At 27.6% G+C, this 14,158-nt stretch overlaps 3 long non-coding RNA genes and 2 pseudogenes across 4 annotated transcripts in view; 4 read left to right on the top strand and 1 right to left on the bottom strand.

Moving 5' to 3' along the window:
• Positions 1-14,158, top strand: part of LOC126306445 (NADH-ubiquinone oxidoreductase chain 5-like) — a 325,608-nt pseudogene that overhangs the window by 74,091 nt on the left and 237,359 nt on the right.
• The window catches only part of LOC126306477 (uncharacterized), a 254,518-nt gene that overhangs the window by 9,247 nt on the left and 231,113 nt on the right, over positions 1-14,158 (bottom strand). Inside the window, exon 1 of one of the 2 annotated variants that reach the window (XR_007553548.1) lies at positions 5,308-5,501. The exons of the other annotated variant lie outside the window; for it this stretch is intronic. This is a non-coding gene — a long non-coding RNA (uncharacterized LOC126306477). Of the gene's footprint in view, positions 1-5,307; positions 5,502-14,158 lie in introns of those variants that run through there. 2 annotated transcript variants of the gene reach the window in all.
• LOC126306492 (uncharacterized) overlaps positions 1-14,158 on the top strand; it is a 267,731-nt gene that overhangs the window by 53,725 nt on the left and 199,848 nt on the right. The gene's annotated exons all lie outside the window — the stretch shown is intronic.
• Positions 1-14,158, top strand: part of LOC126306491 (uncharacterized) — a 130,212-nt gene that overhangs the window by 35,041 nt on the left and 81,013 nt on the right. The gene's annotated exons all lie outside the window — the stretch shown is intronic.
• Positions 1-14,158, top strand: part of LOC126306452 (NADH-ubiquinone oxidoreductase chain 5-like) — an 84,198-nt pseudogene that overhangs the window by 23,385 nt on the left and 46,655 nt on the right.

Genomic DNA, 14,158 nt, shown 5'->3' with positions numbered 1-14,158 from the left:
ATAGGCTTGAATTATTGCTACTGCTGATTCTAGAATTAATAGAAGTATTTGTCCAATAATTAGTAATGAGATTAAGTTTATTGCTATAGATGGTCCTGTGTTTCCTAATAAGGTTAATAATAAGTGTCCTGCAATTATATTTGCTGCCAACCGTACTGCTAATGTACCTGGTCGAATAACATTACTAATTGTTTCAATTAGTACTATAAATGATATTAATGCAGGCGGTGTACCTTGTGGTACAAGGTGTGTAAATATATGATTAGTATGGTTAATTCATCCAAATAATATAAATCTTAGCCATATAGGTAGGGCAATTGCAAATGTTAATGCTAAATGTCTTGTTCTAGTTAAAATATAAGGGAATAATCCTATGAAATTGTTAAATAATATTATAATAAAAATTGAGATGAAAATGAATGTTGTTCCATTAAATGATTTTGGTCCAAGAAGTGTTTTAATTTCATTATGTAAGGTTAAATTTAGTTTATTTCAGATAATGTTAATTCGTGATGGTGTAAGTCAAAATAGTGATGGGTTTAATAATAGTCCTAGAAATGTTCTAGTTCAATTTAATGATAAATTAAAGATGTTAGTTGATGGGTCAAATGTTGAGAATAGATTTGTTATCATTTTCAATTTAAGTTTTTTATTTCAATTGTTCCTTTTTCTGCTCTTTTAATAAGGTTAGGTTTAAATGAGAAGAAGTTTATTTGATTAAACAAGATTAATGTAGCTGAAAATATAATGAATAGTGAGAATCATATAAGAGGGGATATTTGAGGGATTTGGATATAATTTCCCCATCAGAAGTAGTCGTTAATTTACTATTATTTGGTTTAAGAGACCATTACTTACTTTCAGTCATCTGATGAATTTCAAGGTGTACTAATTTTTTTTAGTTACTTTAGATTGACACTCTAATGTTATTTATTTTAACTAACTCCTTAAATTATCTTAGATAATCACTTAATAAATATATTTATTGAAGTTCTTTCAATTACAATTGGTATAAGTCTGTGGTTTGCTCCACAGATTTCTGAGCATTGTCCAAAGAATAATCCAGGTCGATTTATTGTGAATGTTCCTTGATTTAACCGACCTGGCGTTGCATCAATTTTAACCCCTAATGCAGGAACTGCTCATGAGTGTAGAACATCTGATGCCCTTGTTAATACTCGTACTTCTGTATTTATTGGTAGGATTGTTCGGTTATCTACATCTAGTAGTCGGAATCCATCATTTTCTAGGTCTTGTTCTGGTGTTATATAAGTGTCAAATTCTACGTCTATGAAGTCTGAATATTCATATCTTCAATATCATTGTCGTCCAATGGTTTTAATTGTAATTATTGCATCTACTGAATCATCAAGTAAATATAATAGTCGTAATGATGGAAGGGCAATAAAAATTAATGTAATTGCTGGTAAAGCTGTTCACATTGTTTCAATTAAATGTCCATGAAGTATATTACGGTTAGTATAGGCAATAAATAATATATAACTTAGGGCATAACCTACAATTACTGTAATTAATAATAATACGACCATAGTATGATCATGAAAGAATGATAATTGCTCCATTAATGGTGAAGCTCCATCTTGAAGAGATAAATTTGATCATGTTGCCATTAATAAATATTTTCTAATAAAAGGTCAAACCTTTATTTGTAGAGCTTAAATCTACTGCACTAATCTGCCATATTAGAATCTAGAGATTAATGGTAATTCTGAGTAACTATGTTCTGCAGGAGGGTTATTTTGTAGTCATTCTGTTGATCTTCTTATGTTAGCTCTAAATATAATTGCTCGGTTTGTAATCATTCTTTCTCATATAATTACAATGAATATAATGATTCCTACAATAGAAATTGTAGACCCAATTCTTGATACTACGTTTCATGATGTATATGCGTCTGGGTAGTCAGAGTATCGTCGAGGTATTCCTGCTAATCCTAGGAAGTGTTGAGGAAAGAATGTTAAATTTACTCCAATGAATATAATTGTAAATTGGATTTTTAATCATGTATTATTTATAGTTAATCCTGTAAATAGTGGATATCATTGAATGACACCTCCTATAATTGCAAATACTGCTCCTATAGATAATACATAATGAAAGTGGGCTACTACATAATATGTATCATGTAATACAATATCAAGTGATGAATTTGCTAATACTAATCCTGTTAATCCACCAATTGTAAATAGGAAAATAAATCCTAGAGCTCATAATAATGGTGGATTGAACTTGAATTTAGTTCCATATAATGTAGCTAATCATCTAAATACCTTAATTCCTGTAGGTACAGCAATAATTATTGTTGCTGATGTAAAATATGCTCGTGTGTCAACATCCATTCCTACTGTAAATATATGATGTGCTCATACAATAAATCCTATTAGTCCAATTGATAGTATAGCATAAATTATACCTAATGTTCCAAATGATTCAATTTTTCCTCTTTCTTGACATACAATATGTGAAATAATTCCGAACCCCGGTAGAATTAAAATATAAACTTCTGGGTGTCCAAAGAATCAAAATAGATGTTGATATAGAATTGGGTCACCTCATCCTGCAGGGTCAAAGAATGATGTATTTAAATTTCGATCTGTTAATAATATAGTAATAGCTCCTGCTAAAACTGGAAGTGAAAGAAGGAGAAGTAATGCTGTAATAGCTACAGATCATACAAATAAAGGTGTTTGATCTAAAGTTATACTTTCTGATCGTATATTAATTGCTGTTGTAATGAAATTCACTGCACCAAGAATAGATGATACACCTGCTAAGTGCAGTGAAAAAATAGCTAGATCTACAGATGCACCCCCGTGTGCAATAGCTCCTGCTAGAGGAGGGTAAACTGTTCATCCTGTACCAGCACCATTATCTACTATAGAAGATGTAAGAAGAAGGGTTAGTGAAGGTGGTAGTAATCAAAAACTTATATTATTTATTCGTGGAAATGCTATATCTGGTGCACCAATTATTAGTGGAACAAGTCAATTACCAAATCCACCAATTATAATAGGTATATAATAGGTATATAATTATAATTTGTATCAATTGGATTACGATTATTTATTAGTGAAAAGAAAGATTAAATAAGAAAGAATATAATACATTTATTGCTATACATGTTCCATATTAATCTTTAATTATATATAATAGAGAATTTGTTGTGGTCATACATAGGGGCGTTTCTTTTTTTTTTTTGTTAATGTTTGTGGTTTTTTTCTTTTTTTTTCTTTAAATATTTGAATCTTTTATTTTTTCCTGAATTAATAGATTTAAAATTTTCTTATTTTTTATTTTTAAAAGTTTTATTCTTGCTTGTTTATTCACTTTTTCTTTGTATTATATGTAAGTTTTGTTAGACTAAATGTTCTTTTTGCAGTAATTTGATTTAATTATCAAGTGATTTTGGATTTAGCAATTGATTTAGTATCGGCATAATTCGTGCCAGCAGCCGCGGTTATACGATTGATACAAGTGAATATTATTGGTTAAAACAGTTGTTTATATTATTAGGGTTGAAATATAAATTTGTAAGGTGAAATGTTAAAATTTATTTGTGGCCCTTTTTATGAATCTGTGAAATTTAAATAATAAACTAGGATTAGATACCCTATTATTTTAAATGTTAATTATATTTACCAGGGTACTATTAGTTAAGGTCTTTAAACCCAAAGAATTTGGCGGTATCTTATTCCATTCAGAGGAACCTACCCCATGATTGATAATACACGATTTACTCTACTTAATTTATTTGTTTGTATATCTCCGTTATCAGAGAATCTTTTTAGAGTTATAATTCTCAAGATTTATAATTATAAAATATTTCAGGTCAAGGTGCAGCTTATAGTTAAGAGGAGGTGGGTTACAATAGATTTTTGTTTATAACGGATTTGATAGTGAAATACTGTTAATGAAGGTGGATTTGATAGTAATTTAATTTATTTAATTTAACTGATATTGGCTCTGAGATGTGTACACATCGCCCGTCGCTCTCATTATTGATTATTCTATTTTATTTTAAAGTAGCTTCAATTTAGATGAGATAAGTCGTAACATAGTAGATGAACTGGAAAGTGTATCTAGGAAGAGTTTCAAGATATAACTTATTAGTAAAGTGTTTCATTTACACTGAAAATTTTTCTGTGCAAATCAGGATATCTTGATTATTTATTTTATTATATTTATTTTTTGTTTATTTAATTATTTAATATAAATAATTTTATTGTATTTTTGTCTTAGTATATTTTATAGAATTGATTTTTTAAATTATAGTTTATTGGTAATGTAAGTGTTTTATGAAATATTATTTTAAATTTTTTTAAGTAGATTTTATTTATTGTACCTTTTGTATCAGGGTTTATCAAAATTTTAGTATTTATTTTACTTGTCTCGATTTGGGTTGATTTATAAATAATTTATAGTTAATGTATCATAATTATTATTAAATTATTCATAGAAATGAGATGTTAATCGGTTCCCAAGATATCTAGTATCTTAAGAAAAAATTTTATTTTTTAAAGTTATTTGTTTTTATTTAATTTTTTAAGTAAAAATATTAACTTATTTATTCTTTAAGGGATAAGCTTTGAAGTTAATAACCTATAATTTATTTTATAGAAATATAATAGTAAGCTTTAAACCAGCTATCTTTAAGATTACGTTTTAGTTCATTATTTTTTATTTTGATTTTATAAATATTTTAGGTTTTTTATTAAGATTATTAATTTAATTTTAAAATTTTTGTAATAATGATAGAATTAGTATATTTATTTGTATGAAATTTTTACCTTGTGAACTTATTATAAGGAACTAGGCAAAATTGATTTCCGCCTGTTTATCAAAAACATGTCCTCTTGTTTATATTTTGAGGTCTGGCCTGCTCACTGAGCGAATTTTTAAAGAGCCGCGGTATTTTGACCGTGCAAAGGTAGCATAATCATTAGTCTCTTAATTAGTGGCTGGAATGAATGGCTTGACGAGAAATCAACTGTCTCTTAATAAATTTTTGAATTTAACTTTTGAGTCAAAAGGCTTAAATTCTTCTTTAGGACGAGAAGACCCTATAGAGCTTGACATTTTACTTTTATATAGTTTTTTGTTTGTCTTTCTATATTTAATGATGATGTTTTGTTGGGGTGACATGAAGAATAGATAAACTCTTCATTATTATATCATTTATTTATGTTTGTTATTTTGATCCATAATTTATGATTATAAGATTAAGTTACCTTAGGGATAACAGCGTAATTGTTTTTGAGAGCTCATATCGACATAGCAGATTGCGACCTCGATGTTGGATTAAGAAAAATTTTGGGTGCAGGAGCCCAATGATTAGGTCTGTTCGACCTTTAAATTCTTACATGATCTGAGTTCAGACCGGCGTGAGCCAGGTCGGTTTCTATCCTAAGATTGTTAATCCATATTAGTACGAAAGGACCATATGGTTAAAATATTTTTTGTTATATTGATTAATATTAATTTATTTACTATTTTGACAGATTAATGTGTTGAATTTAGAATTCAACAATTCAACAATTTAGAATTCAACAAATAGTATTGATACTTTATGATTTATTTATATTTATTTTGAATTTTCTTTTATTGGTTATTAGTGTTGCCTTTTGAACTTTATTAGAGCGTAAGGTTTTAGGTTATATTCAGATTCGAAAGGGTCCAAATAAGGTAGGTTTTGTTGGAATTCCTCAGCCATTTAGAGATGCTATTAAGTCAATTTGTAAGGAGCAGCCAATTCCTATTATATCTAATTACCTACTTTATTATTTTTCCCCTGTTTTTAATTTAATGATTTCTTTAGCCGTTTGAGTAATTTTTCCTTATTTAACTTATATGTGTTCTTTTTCTTATGGATTTTTATTTTTTTTATGTTGTACTAGATTAGGTGTTTATACTGTTATAATTGCTGGTTGATCTTCTAATTCAAATTATTCATTATTAGGTTCTCTTCGTTCTGTTGCTCAAACAATTTCTTATGAAGTTAGTTTAGCTTTAATTTTATTGTCTTTAATTATTTTAATTGGTAGTTTTAATATGTTTGATTTTATAAACTATCAGCTTTATTGTTGATTTATTATTATTTCTTTTCCTTTAGCTTTAGCTTGTTTTGCTTCTTGCTTAGCTGAAACTAATAGTACTCCTTTTGATTTTGCTGAAGGGGAATCTGAGTTAGTTTCAGGATTTAATATTGAGTATGGTGCGGGTGGTTTTACTTTAATTTTTTTAGCTGAATATACTAGAATTGTCTTCATAAGAATGTTATTGGCTTTAATTTTTTTGGGCGGTGATTTTTATTCTTTTATATTTTTTATTAAGCTTGCTATTATATCTTTTGGTTTTATTTGGGTTCGTGGAACATTACCACGGTTCCGTTATGATAAATTAATGTACTTAGCTTGAAAAAGTTTTTTACCTTTATCTTTGAATTTTTTTTTTTTATTTGTTGGTTTAAAGATTTTATTTATCTCATTTGTTTAGTGAAATTTTTTGAGAAAAGTTAATAGAAGAGTTAAACTTCTAATTTTATGTTTTCAAAACATATGCTTTTCCTAAGCTAATTAACTTTATTCCTTAATTAATTTATCGCATGCGTTTGCGACATGGACATTAATTAAGAAATATGTGAAGTAAATAATTGTTAAGATTTGACCTGTTATAATATAAGGTTCTTCAACAGGTCGTTTACCAATTCACGTTAGTAAGCATACAACAACTACTATAATTCAGAATAAAATTTGATTAATAGGGTAAAATTGAATGCCTCGGAATGGTGTTTTATTATAAAATGGTAAAATTATTAAGATTCTAATTGATAAAAATAATGCAATAACACCTCCTAACTTATTAGGGATAGATCGTAGAATTGCATATGCAAATAGGAAATATCATTCTGGTTGAATGTGAACTGGTGTTACTAATGGGTTGGCAGGTACAAAGTTATCTGGATCTCCTAATAGGTAAGGATTAATTAAACATAGTATAATTAATAATGATGTTATTATTACAAATGTAATAGAATCCTTAAAGGTAAAGTATGGATGGAATGGAATTTTTTCAATATCTCCATTTAGTCCAAGAGGATTATTAGATCCTGTTTGGTGAAGAAAAAATAAATGAATTGCTGCTATAGCAGCAATAATAAATGGTAATACAAAATGGAATGTGAAGAATCGATTTAATGTTGCATTATCAACAGCGAATCCTCCTCATACTCATTGGACTAAATCTGTTCCTAAGTATGGGATTGCTGATAATAAATTAGTAATTACTGTTGTACCTCAAAAAGATATTTGGCCTCAGGGTAAGACATATCCTATAAATGCAGTTGCTATAACTAAAAATAAAATCACTGTACCAATTATTCAGGTATGTATATATATATATATAAGATCCATAGTAAATTCCCCGTCCTACATGTAAGTAAATAAAAATAAAAAATATAGATGCTCCATTTGCGTGTAAGGTTCGGATAATTCAACCATTATTTACGTCTCGGCAGATGTGTACTACACTACTGAATGCTATTTCAATATTCGATGTATAATGTATAGCTAAAAATAGTCCAGTTACGATTTGAATTACCAAACAAAATGAAATATTTGTTGGGGCAGGTAAGTCAATTAAAGAGTTATTAATAATTTTAATTAAAGGATGTCTTAATCGTAAGGGTTTATTCATTAGTAATTATCTTATTTTACGAATAGGTCCCTGATTAATATTGGTGATTTTAACAACTGCTAGTAGTGCTAAAAATAAATAAATTATTATTATTATTGTAATAATGAATGTTGGTCTATTATATAATTTTTCTAAAGATATTGTTATTTCTTGATAATTGATTGAATTATCAATATTTATAGTTTCGGTGTTTTTGAAATAGTCTATAAATATAGATATATCTAGAATAATTAATATTAATATGATAAATACTCACATTATTAATGTAATAATTATAGTGATTGATTTAGGCTGAAATATTTCGTTTGATGCAATTCTTGTAATGTAAATAAATAATACTAGTATACCACCAAGAAATGTTAAAAATAAAATATATGATAATCAATATCTTTCTATTATTGTTGCTGTTATTAATCCAACTAGGAAGGTTTGAAGGATAATAAAAAGCATTATTGATATTGGGTGTCTTAATTTAATAAAATTAATATTTATTACATTTGATAATGATATAATTATTATTTTGATCATTTCAGGCGTTAGTTTATTTAAAATACCGGTTTTGGGGACCGATGATGGAAGCTTTTCCACCTCTGAAGTTTTAAAAGTGGGGGCTGGACTTATTTCCGGTTTACAAGACCGGCGTTTTTTTAAAACTATTAAAACTAATGTTTATATTCTCTATTTTTACTTCTTTATTGATTTATTTTGCTGGTGTTTATGTTTTTTCTTCTAAACGTAAACATTTATTAATGGTTCTTTTGAGATTAGAATATATTGTTCTTTCTTTATTTATGTTAGTTATTGTTTTTCTTATTGAGTTTGATTATGATTATTTTTTTCCTGTTATTTTTTTAGTTTTTTCTGTTTGTGAGGGTGCTTTAGGTCTTTCTATTTTAGTTTCAATAATTCGTTCTCATGGTAATGATTTTTTTAATTCTTTTGGTTTATCTTTATGTTAAAGTATTTATTTATAACTATTTTTTTGATCCCTCTTTGTTTATTAAATAATTGTTGATGGTTGGTTCATTCTTTAATGTTTCTGTCAGGTTTTGTTTTTATAATTTGTGTTTATTCATATGCTGATTTGAATATAATTAGATATTATTTTGGTATTGATTATTTTTCTTTTAGTTTAATTTTACTTAGTTTTTGGATTTGTTCTTTAATAATCACTGCTAGAGGTTCAGTTTATTTAAGTTCATATCATTCTAATTTTTTTGTTTTTATGGTTTTGATTTTAATAATTATGCTTTATTGTTCATTTGCTAGATTAAGTCTTCTTTCTTTTTATATTTTTTTTGAGGCTAGATTAGTTCCTACTTTACTTTTAATTTTGGGTTGGGGTTATCAACCTGAGCGTTTGCAGGCTGGTGTTTATTTAATTTTTTATACTTTGGTTGCTAGATTACCTTTATTATTAGTTTTATTTAAGGTTTATGATTTTTCTAATACTTTATATTTTCCTTTATTGGTTGATTTTGGTTCTTATTATTTTATGTTTTATGTATTTATAATTTTGGCTTTTTTAGTAAAGATACCTATGTTTTAGGTTCATTTATGACTTCCTAAGGCTCATGTAGAGGCCCCTATTTCAGGTAGAATAATTCTTGCTGGTGTTTTATTAAAGTTAGGTGGTTATGGTATTTTTCGTGTTATAAAGGTTATTTCTTATTTGGGTTTAAAGTTTAATTATTTTTGATTGTCTTTATGTTTATCTGGGGGTGTTATTGTAAGATTTATTTGTTTTCGTCAGGTTGATTTAAAGTCTTTAATTGCATATTCTTCTGTTGCTCATATAAGAATGGTTATTGGAGGATTGATGACTATGAATTGATGAGGTTGTGTAGGTTCTCTTTCTCTAATGGTTGGTCATGGTTTATGTTCTTCTGGTTTATTTTGTTTATCTAATATTATTTATGAACGTTTAGGTAGACGAAGATTATTAATTAACAAGGGTATAATTAATTTGATGCCAAGAATGGCTTTATGATGATTTCTTTTAATATCATCAAATATGGCTGCTCCTCCTTCTTTAAATTTGGTAGGTGAAATTAGATTATTAAATAGAATTATATCTTGATCTTCTTTTAGATTCTTTGCTTTGATTTTTTTATCTTTTTTTAGAGCTGTTTATACTTTGTATATATATTCTTATTCTCAGCATGGGAATTATTATTCTGGTGTTTATACTTGTTCTCTTGGTTATTTTCGTGAATATCATCTTTTACTTTTACATTGATTGCCTTTAAAGATTCTCTGTTTAAAGGGTGAATATTTCTTTGTCTAGTTTGCTTAAGTATTTTAATTAAAAATATTGTTTTGTGGAATCAATGATATGAAGTTTTTCATCTTAGGCCGTGAATTTATTTTCTATTTGTTCTTTGAGTTTTTTTTCTTTGTTTATTTCGAGAACTATAATTTTTATTTTAGGTATTTATTATTTAATAATTGATTATAGAGTTTTTGTTGAGTGAGAGCTTTTCAATTTAAATGGTTCTATAGTTGTTATAACTTTAATTTTGGATTGAATATCTCTTATTTTTATATCTTTTGTTATATATATTTCTTCTTTGGTTATTTATTATAGAGAGGATTATATATCTGGTGAAAAGAATATAAATCGTTTTATTATTATTGTTTTAATATTTATTCTTTCTATAGGTTTTTTAATTATTAGTCCTAACTTAATTAGAATTTTATTAGGTTGAGATGGTTTAGGTTTAGTTTCTTATTGTTTAGTTATTTATTATCAAAATGTAAAATCTTATAGTGCTGGTATATTAACTGCACTTTCTAATCGTATTGGTGATGTTGCTATTTTAATTTCTATTGCATGAATGTTAAATTTTGGTGGCTGAAATTATATTTATTATTATGATTTTATTTCTAATTCTTTTGAAATAAAGCTCATTACTATATTAATTGTTTTAGCAGCTATAACTAAGAGAGCTCAGATTCCTTTCTCTTCATGACTTCCTGCTGCTATAGCAGCTCCTACTCCTGTTTCTGCTTTAGTTCATTCTTCTACTCTTGTTACTGCTGGTGTTTATTTATTAATTCGTTTTAGACCAATATTGGATACTTATAATTGTGGTTGATTTTTACTTTTAATTGGTTGTATAACTATATTTATGGCTGGATTGGGCGCTAATTTTGAGTTTGATTTAAAGAAGATTATTGCTCTTTCCACTTTAAGACAACTTGGTTTAATAATAAGAATTTTGGCTATAGGTTATCCAAAGCTTGCATTTTTTCATTTATTGGCTCATGCTTTATTTAAGGCATTATTATTTATATGTGCAGGTTCAATAATTCATAATTTGAAGGATTCTCAGGATATTCGTTTTATAGGATCAATTGTTAATTTCTTCTTCTAAAGAATGCTCACAAAAAAGAAACGAAAAATAATACCTCTGATGCAATAAATAAAATTATTCCTCATCGTAATCCAATTGATACAAATCCTGTATGTAATCCTTGATATGTTCCTTCTCGTACTACATCTCGTCATCATTGAATTATAGTTAGTAGGGTAATTCCAAATCCAATTATGAATAAGTTAATATTAAATAGGTGGAATCATTTTGCTAGTCCTGATACTAGGACTATTGCTCCAATTGCTCCTGTTAATGGTCAAGGTCTATAGTCTACTAAGTGGAATGGGTGGTTTGAGTGAGTTGTTAACATAGGTTTAATATACTTCTCTAGAATATAGAGTTCTTAGAATTGAGAAAACATAGGCTTGAATTATTGCTACTGCTGATTCTAGAATTAATAGAAGTATTTGTCCAATAATTAGTAATGAGATTAAGTTTATTGCTATAGATGGTCCTGTGTTTCCTAATAAGGGTAATAATAAGTGTCCTGCAATTATATTTGCTGCCAACCGTACTGCTAATGTACCTGGTCGAATAACATTACTAATTGTTTCAATTAGTACTATAAATGATATTAATGCAGGCGGTGTACCTTGTGGTACAAGGTGTGTAAATATATGATTAGTATGGTTAATTCATCCAAATAATATAAATCTTAGCCATATAGGTAGGGCAATTGCAAATGTTAATGCTAAATGTCTTGTTCTAGTAAAAATATAAGGGAATAATCCTATGAAATTGTTAAATAATATTATAATAAAAATTGAGATGAAAATGAATGTTGTTCCATTAAATGATTTTGGTCCAAGAAGTGTTTTAAATTCATTATGTAAGGTTAAATTTAGTTTATTTCAGATAATGTTAATTCGTGATGGTGTAAGTCAAAATAGTGATGGGATTAATAATAGTCCTAGAAATGTTCTAGTTCAATTTAATGTTAATTTAATGATGTTAGTTGATGGGTCATATGTTGAGAATACATTTGTTATCATTTTCAATTTAAGTTTTTTATTTCAATTGTTCCTTTTTCTGCTCTTTTAATAAGGTTAGGTTTAAATGAGAAGAAGTTTATTTGATTAAACAAGATTAATGTAGCTGAAAATATAATGAATAGTGAGAATCATATATGAGGGGATATTTGAGGGATTTGGATATAATTTCCCCATCAGAAGTAGTCGTTAATTTACTATTATTTGGTTTAAGAGACCATTACTTACTTTCAGTCATCTGATGAATTTCAAGGTGTACTAATTTTTTTTAGTTACTTTAGATTGACACTCTCATGTTATTTATTTTAACTAACTCCTTAAATTATCTTAGATAATCACTTAATAAATAAATTTACTGAAGTTCTTTCAATTACAATTGGTATAAATCTGTGGTTTGCTCCACAGATTTCTGAGCATTGTCCAAAGAATAATCCAGGTCGATTTATTGTGAATGTTCCTTGATTTAACCGACCTGGCGTTGCATCAATTTTAACCCCTAATGCAGGAACTGCTCATGAGTGTAGAACATCTGATGCTCTTGTTAATACTCGTACTTCTGTATTTATTGGTAGGATTGTTCGGTTATCTACATCTAGTAGTCGGAATCCATCATTTTCTAGGTCTTGTTCTGGTGTTATATAAGTGTCAAATTCTACGTCTATGAAGTCTGAATATTCATATCTTCAATATCATTGTCGTCCAATGGTTTTAATTGTAATTATTGCATCTACTGAATCATCAAGTAAATATAATAGTCGTAATGATGGAAGGGCAATCAAAATTAATGTAATTGCTGGTAAAGCTGTTCAGATTGTTTCAATTAAATGTCCATGAAGTATATTACGGTTAGTATAGGCAATAAATAATATATAACTTAGGGCATAACCTACAATTACTGTAATTAATAATAATACGACCATAGTATGATCATGAAAGAATGATAATTGCTCCATTAATGGTGAAGCTCGATCTTGAAGAGATAAATTTGATCATGTTGCCATTAATAAATATTTTCTAATAAAAGGTCAAACCTTTATTTGTAGAGCTTAAATCTACTGCACTAATCTGCCATATTAGAATCTAGAGATTAATGGTAATTCTGAGTAACTATGTTCTGCAGGAGGGTCATTTTGTAGTCATTCTGTTGATCTTCTTATGTTAGCTCTAAATATAATTGCTCGGTTTGTAATCATTCTTTCTCATATAATTACAATGAATATAATGATTCCTACAATAGAAATTGTAGACCCAATTCTTGATACTACGTTTCATGATGTATATGCGTCTGGGTAGTCAGAGTATCGTCGAGGTATTCCTGCTAATCCTAGGAAGTGTTGAGGAAAGAATGTTAAATTTACTCCAATGAATATTATTGTAAATTGGATTTTTAATCATGTATTATTTATAGTTAATCCTGTAAATAGTGGATATCATTGAATGACACCTCCTATAATTGCAAATACTGCTCCTATAGATAATACATAATATTAGATAAACAAAATAAACCAGAAGAACATAAACCATGACCAACCATTAGAGAAAGAGAACCTACACAACCTCATCAATTCATAGTCATCAATCCACCAATAACCATTCTTATATGAGCAACAGAAGAATATGCAATTAAAGACTTTAAATCAACCTGACGAAAACAAATAAATCTTACAATAACACCCCCAGATAAACCTAAAGACAATCAAAAATAATTAAACTTTAAACCCAAATAAGAAATAACCTTTATAACACGAAAAATACCATAACCACCTAACTTTAATAAAACACCAGCAAGAATTATTCTACCTGAAATAGGGGCCTCTACATGAGCCTTAGGAAGTCATAAATGAACCAAAAACATAGGTATCTTAACTAAAAAAGCCAAAATTATAAATACATAAAACATAAAATAATAAGAACCAAAATCAACCAATAAAGGAAAATATAAAGTATTAGAAAAATCATAAACCTTAAATAAAACTAATAATAAAGGTAATCTAGCAACCAAAGTATAAAAAATTAAATAAACACCAGCCTGCAAACGCTCAGGTTGATAACCCCAACCCAAAATTAAAAGTAAAGTAG

This window comes from Schistocerca gregaria, unplaced genomic scaffold (assembly GCF_023897955.1).
Source record: "Schistocerca gregaria isolate iqSchGreg1 unplaced genomic scaffold, iqSchGreg1.2 ptg000333l, whole genome shotgun sequence".
NCBI lineage: Eukaryota > Metazoa > Arthropoda > Insecta > Orthoptera > Acrididae > Schistocerca > Schistocerca gregaria.
This window is presented reverse-complemented; position numbering and strand designations above follow the sequence as displayed.